Raw genomic sequence first — 8,237 nt, forward strand, 5'->3', positions numbered from 1 at the left:
AGAGGGAAACAATAAAATGGGAAAGACTAGAGATTGCTTCAAGAAAATTGGAGATACCAAGGAAACATTTCTTGCAAAGATGGGCACAATAAAGGAGAGAAACAGCAAAGACCTAACAGAAGCAGAAGAGATTAAGAAGAGGTGGCAAGGATACACGGAAGAACTGTACAAAAAGATCTTAATGACCCAGATAACCACGATGGTGTGGTCACTCACCTAGAGCCAGACATGCTGGAGTGTGAAGTCATAGGCAGTATTATTATGAACAAAGCTAGTGGAGGTGATGGAATTCCAGTTGATCTATTTCAACTCCAAGAGGTGATACTATTAAAGTGCTGCACTCAATATGCCAGCAAATTTGGAAAACTCAGCAGTGGCCACAGGATTGGAAAAGGTCAGTTTTCATTCCAATCCCAAAGAAAGGAAATGCCAAAGAATGCTCAAACTACCACACAGTTGTGCTCATTTCACATGTCAACAAGGTAATGCTCAAAACCCTTTAAGCTAGGCTTCAACAGTATGTGAACTGAGAAATTCCAGATGTACAAGCTGGATTTAGAAAAAGCAGAGAATCCAGAGATCAAATCGCCAACATCCACTGGATCATAAAGAAAGCAAGGGAATTCCAAAAAACCATCTTTTTCTACTTCGTTGACTATGTGAAAGTCTTTGACTGTGTGGATCACAACAAATTGTGGAAAATTCTTAAAGAGATGGGAATACCAGAACACCTTACTTGTCTCCTGAGAAACCTGTATGCAGGTCAAGAAGCAACAGAACCAAACATGAAACAACAGACTGGTTCAAAATTGGGAAAGGAGTATGATAAAACTGTATTGTCACCCTGCTTACTTAACTGTTATGCAGAGTATATCATGCAAAATGCAGGGCTGGATGAATCGCAAGCTGGAATCAAGATTGCTGGAAGAAATATCAACCTCAGATATGCAGGTGATACTACTCTAATGGCAGAAAGCAAAGAGGAACTAAAGAGCCTCTTGATGAGGGTGAAAGAGGAGAGTGAAAAAAGCTGGCTTAAAACTCAACATTCAAAAAACTAAGATCATGGCATATGGTCTGATCACTTCATGGCAAATAGACTGGGAAAAAGTAGAAGCAGTGACAGATTTTATTTTCTTGGGCTCCAGAATCACTGTGGATGATGACTGCAGCCATGAAGTTAAAAGACACTTGCTCTTTGGAAGAAAAGCTATTACAAACCTAGACATCATATTAACAGACATCACTTTGCCAACAAAGGTCTGTATAGTCAAAGCTATGGTTTTTCCAGTAGTCATATACAGATGTGAGAGTTGGACTGTAAAGAAAGCTGAGCACCAAAGAATTGATACTTCTGAACTGTGATGTTGAAGAAGACACTTGAGAGTCCTTTGAACAGCAAGGAGATGAAACCAGGCAATCCTAAAGGAAATCAGTCCTGAATATTCATTGGAAGGACTGAAACTGAAACTTTGGCCATCTCATGCGAAGAGCCAGCTCATTGGAAGACCCTGATGCTGGGAAAGATCGAAGGCGGGAGGAGAAGGGGACGACAAAGGATGAGATGGTTGGATGGCATCACCAACTCAATGGACACGAGTTTGAGCAAACTCTGGGAGATAGTAAAGGACAGGGAAACCTGGTGTGCTGCAATTCATGGGGTGCAAAGAGTTGGACATGACTTAGTGACTCACTAACAACACTGAACTGAATGAGAAATGCAACTGGAATGTTTATATCTGTAGGATTCTGCTAAAGCAGTGCTGAAAGGAAAATATATAGCACTAAATGCAAACATTAGAGAAGAAGGGGAAAAAAATCTCAATACTCTAAAGCTTCCACATCAAACACCTAGAAAAACTCAAAGCAAGCAGAGGAAGAAAATAAAGTTGGAGCAGGAATCAGTAAAATTGAAACAAAACCAACAGAGAAAAATCAATGAAACAAAAACTGATTCTTTAGAAAAGTCAGTAAAATCAACAAACCTCTAGCAAGACTGACAGAAAAAGACAAGACACAAATTACCAATATAGGGAATTGTTGTTGTTCAATCGCTCAGTTGTGTCTAACTCTTTTCAACCCTATGGACTGCAGCATGCCAGGCTTCCCTGTCCTTCACCATCTCCCGGAGTTTGCTCAAACTCGTGTCCGTTGAGTTGGTGATGCCATCCAACCATCTCATCCTCTGTCCTCCCCTCCTCCTGTCTTCAATCTTTCCCAGCATCAGGGTCTTTTCCAACGAGTTGGTTCTTCGTGTCAGGTCACCAAAGTATTAGAGCCTCGGCATCAGTCCTTCCAATGAATATTCAGGTTGATTTCCTTAGGAATGACTGGTTTGATCTCCTTGCTGTCCAAGGGAGTCTCAAGAGTCTTCTCCAACACTGCAGTTTAAAAGCTCTTTTTTAGGGACTAAGATGGGATATTACTACAGCCACTATAGATGTCAAAAGGATAACAAGGGAATACTACAAACAACTTTACACTTGTAAGTTTGACAACTTAGATGAAAGACCAATTTGTTGAAGTCACAAATTATTAGAACTCACCCAATATGAAATAGGTTATTTGACAGCTATTAAGGAAATAAGATTAATTTTAAAATCCCTGAAAAGAAATATCCAATCCCCAGAGTTTCACTGAAGATTCTACTACAGAAGAATCAATACCAATTATACAGTCTTATCCAGAAAATAGAAGAGAATGCTTTCTAATTCATCTTATAAAGCAAGTATTACCCTCATACAAAACCAAAGACAATATACCAAAAGAGAAAGAAAATTATAGACCAATCACTCTCATGAATAGATATGCAATAATCCTTAACAAAATGTTAGCAAATAGAATTCAGAAATATATAAAAAATTATACACAATCAAGTAGAGTTTCTTCTAGGAATTCCAGACTGGTTCAATATTTGAAAGTCAGTTAGTCTAACTACCACATCATCAGACTAAAGAAGAAAAAAAATCTCATCATTCTAGCAATTGATGCAGACAAAGCATGTGACAAAATTCTACAGCCATTCATGATAAACTCAGAAAATAAGAATAGAGGAGAAATTCCTCAGTGTAATAAAGCACATCTACAGAAAACCTACAGCTAACAATATTTAACAGTGAGAAAGTGAATGCTTTCCATCTTAGATCAGGAACAAGTCAGGGATGTCTACTACTCACAACTCTTATTCAACACAGTGCTGAAAGTTTTTGCCAGTGTAATAAAGCAAGAAAAGGATATAAAAGGTATACAGATTTGAACAGTGAAAGTGAAAGTCACTCAGTCGTGTCCGACTCTCTGTGACCCCATGGACTGTCCATGGAATTCTCCAGCCAGAATACTGGAGTGGGTAGCCTTTATCTTCTCCAGGGGATCTTCCCAGCCCAGGGATTGAACCTAGGTCTGCTGCATTGCAGGCAGTTTCCTTACCACCTGAGCCACAAGAGAAATTCAAGAATACTGGAGTGGGTAGCCTATCCCTTTTCCAGCAGATCTTCCCAACCCAGGAATCAAATGGGGGTCTCCTGCATTGCAGGCGGATTACAACAGTCCCTATATGTAGATGACATGATTGTCTATGTAGAGATTCCCAAGGAATGTATTTAAAAACTCTCAGAATGAGTGAGTCCAGTGAGGTCACTGAATATAAAACTTACATACAAAAGTCAACTGTAGTTTTATCATAAACAATGAACATGTTGACACTGAATTTAAAATATAATACTATTTATAATAACTTGAAAAAGAAACACAGATATAATCTAACAAAACATGTAAAGGACTTGTATGCTGAAAACTACAAATGCTGATGAAATAAATCAAAGAACATCTAAATATTAATAAATGGAAAAACATGCTGTGTGTTCATGGATTGGAACATTGTACCTAGTAAACATGTCAATTCTCCCTAGACTGGTACAGATTTAATACACATCCTGTCAAAATCCAAACAAGATTGTTTTTTGTATATATAGACAAGATTATTCTAAAACGTACATGGGAAGGCAAACAGAAGGTAAGACAGTTTTGACAAAGAAGTAGGAAGAGTTAGTTTACTCAAATCAAGATAATATAAATATAGCATATATATGTGTGTGTGTATACTGAATATATATATATATGTGTGTGTGTGTATATATACATATATATATATAGAGAGAGAGAGAGAGAAAGAGGGCTTCCCTGGTGGCTCAGATGGTAAAGAATCTCCCTGCAATACAGGAGCCCTAGCTTCCATCTCTGGGTAGGGAAGATCCCCTGTAGAAGGAAATGGCAACCCACTCTAGTAGTGTTGCCTGAAGAATTCCATGGACAGAGGAGCCTGGCAGGCTACAGTCTATGGGGTCACAAAGAGTCGGACACGATTACTGTAATTGAGACTGTGGTATTGGAGGACAGACACTCAAATCAATGTGATGGATGGGGATTTCCAGGTGGCCCTAGTGGTAAAGAACCTGCCTGCCAATGCAGGTAGATGTAAGAGACACGAGTTCAGTCCCTAGGTTTGAAAGATCCCTGGAGGAGGGCATGGCAACCCACTGCAAGCAAGTATTCTTGCCTGGAGAATCCCATGGACAGAGGAGCCTGGTGGGCTGCAGTCCATAGGGTCACACAGAGTTGGACATGACTGAAGTGACATAGTATGCATGCAAAGAATCCAGAAATAGACCCACAGAAATATGCACAACTGACGTTTGATGAAGGTGCAAAAGCCATTCAATGGAGAAATGATAGTTTTTCCACCAAGTGGTGATGGAGAATTTTGATACACACAAAGAAAGAAACTTTGACCAAGTTTTACCCTTTACACATAAATTAACTAAGATGAATCGTAGACTTACATGTGGAACCTTAAATTATAAAACTTTTAGGAAAAAAAACTTTAGGATTTAAGATTAAGCAAGAAGATCTTAAATCCTAGAGGTTTTTTTTTTTTTTTTCCCTAAAAGAAGTTCTTAAACTTGGCACCAAAATCAAGATCCATAAGTGGAAAATTTGATACATTTGATTCTGTCAAGTTTAAAAAATATTTGCATTGTGAAAGACCCTGTTAAGGGAATGACAATACCTAGAATAGATGAAGAGGTCTCAAAACAGTAAAAAACAACAACAACAAAAAAAAAACACACACACACAAAACCCCCACAAATAATCCCATTAGAAAATGGGCATAAGACATGAAGAGACATCTCACTAAAGAATGCCAGTAAAGGTGGCATTTAAGTATTAATATATGAGAACACATTCATATCACTAGATCTAAATTAAAACCACAGTGAGATATCGTTATATACCTGTAATGGGTAAAATAAAAAAACAATGACATCATATGCTAAGGGAATGCAGAGAATGGCCATGCATATATTGCTGGTGGGGATGTAAAATGTTACGGCTGGCTCTGAAAAACACTTGGGCAGTCTCTTAAACAAAAAAACATGCAACGATCACAGAGCTCACCAACTGCACTCCTGGGGATTTATCTCAGAGAACTGAAAACTTATGTTCACACAAAAAACCTGTCGTACCTGAATGTTTATAGCAGCTTTATTTGTAATAGATGAAAACTGGAAACAACCCAGATGTTCTTCAACAGACGAATAGGTTAAACAAACTGGGATATAGCTACCTCATGGAACACTGTGCATGCATGCCAAGTCGCTTCAGTTGTGTCCAACTCTGTGCGACGCTATGGACTGTAGCCTGCCAGGCTCCTCTGTCCATGGGATTTTCTAAGCGTGAATACTGGAGTGTGTTGCCGTGTCCTCCTCCAGGGCGTCTTTCTGCCCCAGATCGAACCCTCATCTCTTACGTCTCCTGCAGTGGCAGGCGGGTTCTTTACCGCTAGCGCCACCTGGGAAGCCCCAACTCAGCCATAAAAGGGAGCAAACAGTTGATACACACACGTCTGGATGAATCTCCAGAGCATGCTGCTGAGTGAAAAAAGACAATTCCCCCAAATTACAAATTATTCCAGTTGTAGAACATTCCTGAAACGACAAAATTACAGAAATGGAGAGCAGAGCAGTGGTTTCCAGAGGCCAAGGTGGGAGGTTAACAGGTAGAAAGTCGAAAAGTAACGGAGGGATCCTTGTAGTGATGGAAATTCGTACCTTGACTGTACAGTGGACCTTGAACAACCCGGGGGTGGGGGTGACGACCCTTGAGCAGTGGGAAATTTGTGTATCATTATAGTTCCCCTGGGTTCCACATCTGCAGGTTCAATCAGCTGCATATAAGTGGACCAGTGCAGGTCAACCTGTGTTGATCAATGGTCAGCTGTATTAATGTGGACAACCTGGTGTGGAATTGCCGTATCATTTAGCAAGATGTTACTGTTGGGGAATCTCTCTGCGTCATTTCTTACTGCTGCATATGACTATAATTATCACAAAATAAAAAGCTTAATCTTAAAAAGGCTTATCACGAAAAGACAGGTCTCTCACCTCACCCCTCCCGACTCCCATTCCCGTTTCTTAGCTCTTTTTCTGGGTTTACCTCCATCTTTCTTAAGCGCTTACTCGTGTTGCCATTTCTCGATTAAAAACACAATTTAGACGTCCACCGACTTCCTACTCTGAAAAATGAAGATCTGGCTCCCTCACACCACCACTACCACCATTATTTCCCATCTGCCAATCGAGTTACATCATAACTTTGATTAATTCAGTATTCACCATTGAACCACTTGGTGTATATTTTCTTTCTTGGATAATTTTTTTGCTTTTTTCCCCAAAATTAATTGCCTCAATATTTTAATATGCTTATTTGCTTATTCTGTGTAGCTCTTGTTTTAGCCCCCAATGTTGCAAAATAACAATGAAATTCCTTTCATAATGGTCAGTCACATCAGATAACCTTTCAGTTCCATTAGTGAGGGAGCTTTCTGGAGGTGGCCTTCTGTCTTCCTGCTCCGGTTTGGATGAAGCCTGCCCCCTGCTTGTCATCCATGGTCATCTCCTTGCTGTCAGCGTTAGGATTCTCGAGAGTTACTTCCTTGCGACCAGAAGGTGAAGGTAGAAAGTGGAGGATGTGACATCGCAGTGAGTTGCCGGTGAAAACCCTAGAGAAGTGGCCAAAGAGGAAGTCCTCTGTCACACAGACACTTCACAGAAGGTGCGGGGTGAGATTTAGAACAGGCCAGACAGCCACACGGCTCGCTGATGGGACCAGGATGCAGGGGTTCCAGGAGGGACAGAATCCGTCCTGCTGGTCCTGGCAGCTGTGACAGCTGGCATCGTCAGCTTGGAATCAGAGTAGCCTGGTGGGGCATCTGACCCAGCCTCCAACCGGGGGTCAAGAGCACACTCTCCAGTGCCCGCGACTCGTGTGCGTCCCAAGTCACCGTAGAACTTTGCAGACATCCCATTTGCTATAGTGAGTGCGTGCTAAGGTGCTTCAGTTGTGTCCAAGTCTTTGCAACCCGATAGACTGTCCCAGGCTCCTCTGTCCATGGGACTTTGCAGGCGAGAATACTGGAGTGGGTTGCCACTTCCTTCTCCCGGGGACTGAACCCGTGTCTCCTGCATTGGCAGGTGGATCCCATACCACTAGCGCTGCGTGGGAAGCCCTATTTGCGATAGTGCTTGCCTGTAAAGCTTTTAACTAAATTAAAACCCAACGAAAATGAATGACCATAATACCCAAGATGTATGGATTATAACGAGAAAATGAACACCCATAAACTCACTCCCCTCCTTCAGAACTAGCACACTTGTGGCAGGAACAACCTTTTACACGTCTTATGTGGATTTGAATGCCCAGGGCTGCTGGGACCTTGGGGGGAGCCTTTCTTCGTTGAGACAACCCCGCAGAACGGCCGTGGCACACAGCTGCCACGCTAGACAGTGCGGGTCACAGAAACGCGGGGTGAGGGGGCCTGGGACACCTGTGAGCACTGCTGTCCCCTCTGGGCTTTCCGTAGGACACAGCTCGGGGAAGCCCACGTAGGCTGCGAGGCGGCCCTTTGGCGCTCCCGTCTGCTAGAGGAGACTGTCGTCCTGCGAGCCACTGGCCTCTCCAGGTCCTCACAGTTTACGCTGGGTTCCGCACACGGAACCTCTTGTTTCAGATGCTCAATCCGATGTGCCGATGGGAGGACTGGGAACCAGCCGCGTCCCTCTCTGCTCTGTGCCGCTTTCATTGGAGGCTGATCTCTAGGAGTTAGGACTTGCTCCCGTAGGGCTGTTCTCCCCAAATGATGTCAGCGGGTTCTCCAGGACACCCTAGAACTACTCAGGAGT

This window comes from Cervus canadensis, chromosome 23 (genome assembly GCF_019320065.1).
Source record: "Cervus canadensis isolate Bull #8, Minnesota chromosome 23, ASM1932006v1, whole genome shotgun sequence".
NCBI classification, from domain to species: domain Eukaryota; kingdom Metazoa; phylum Chordata; class Mammalia; order Artiodactyla; family Cervidae; genus Cervus; species Cervus canadensis.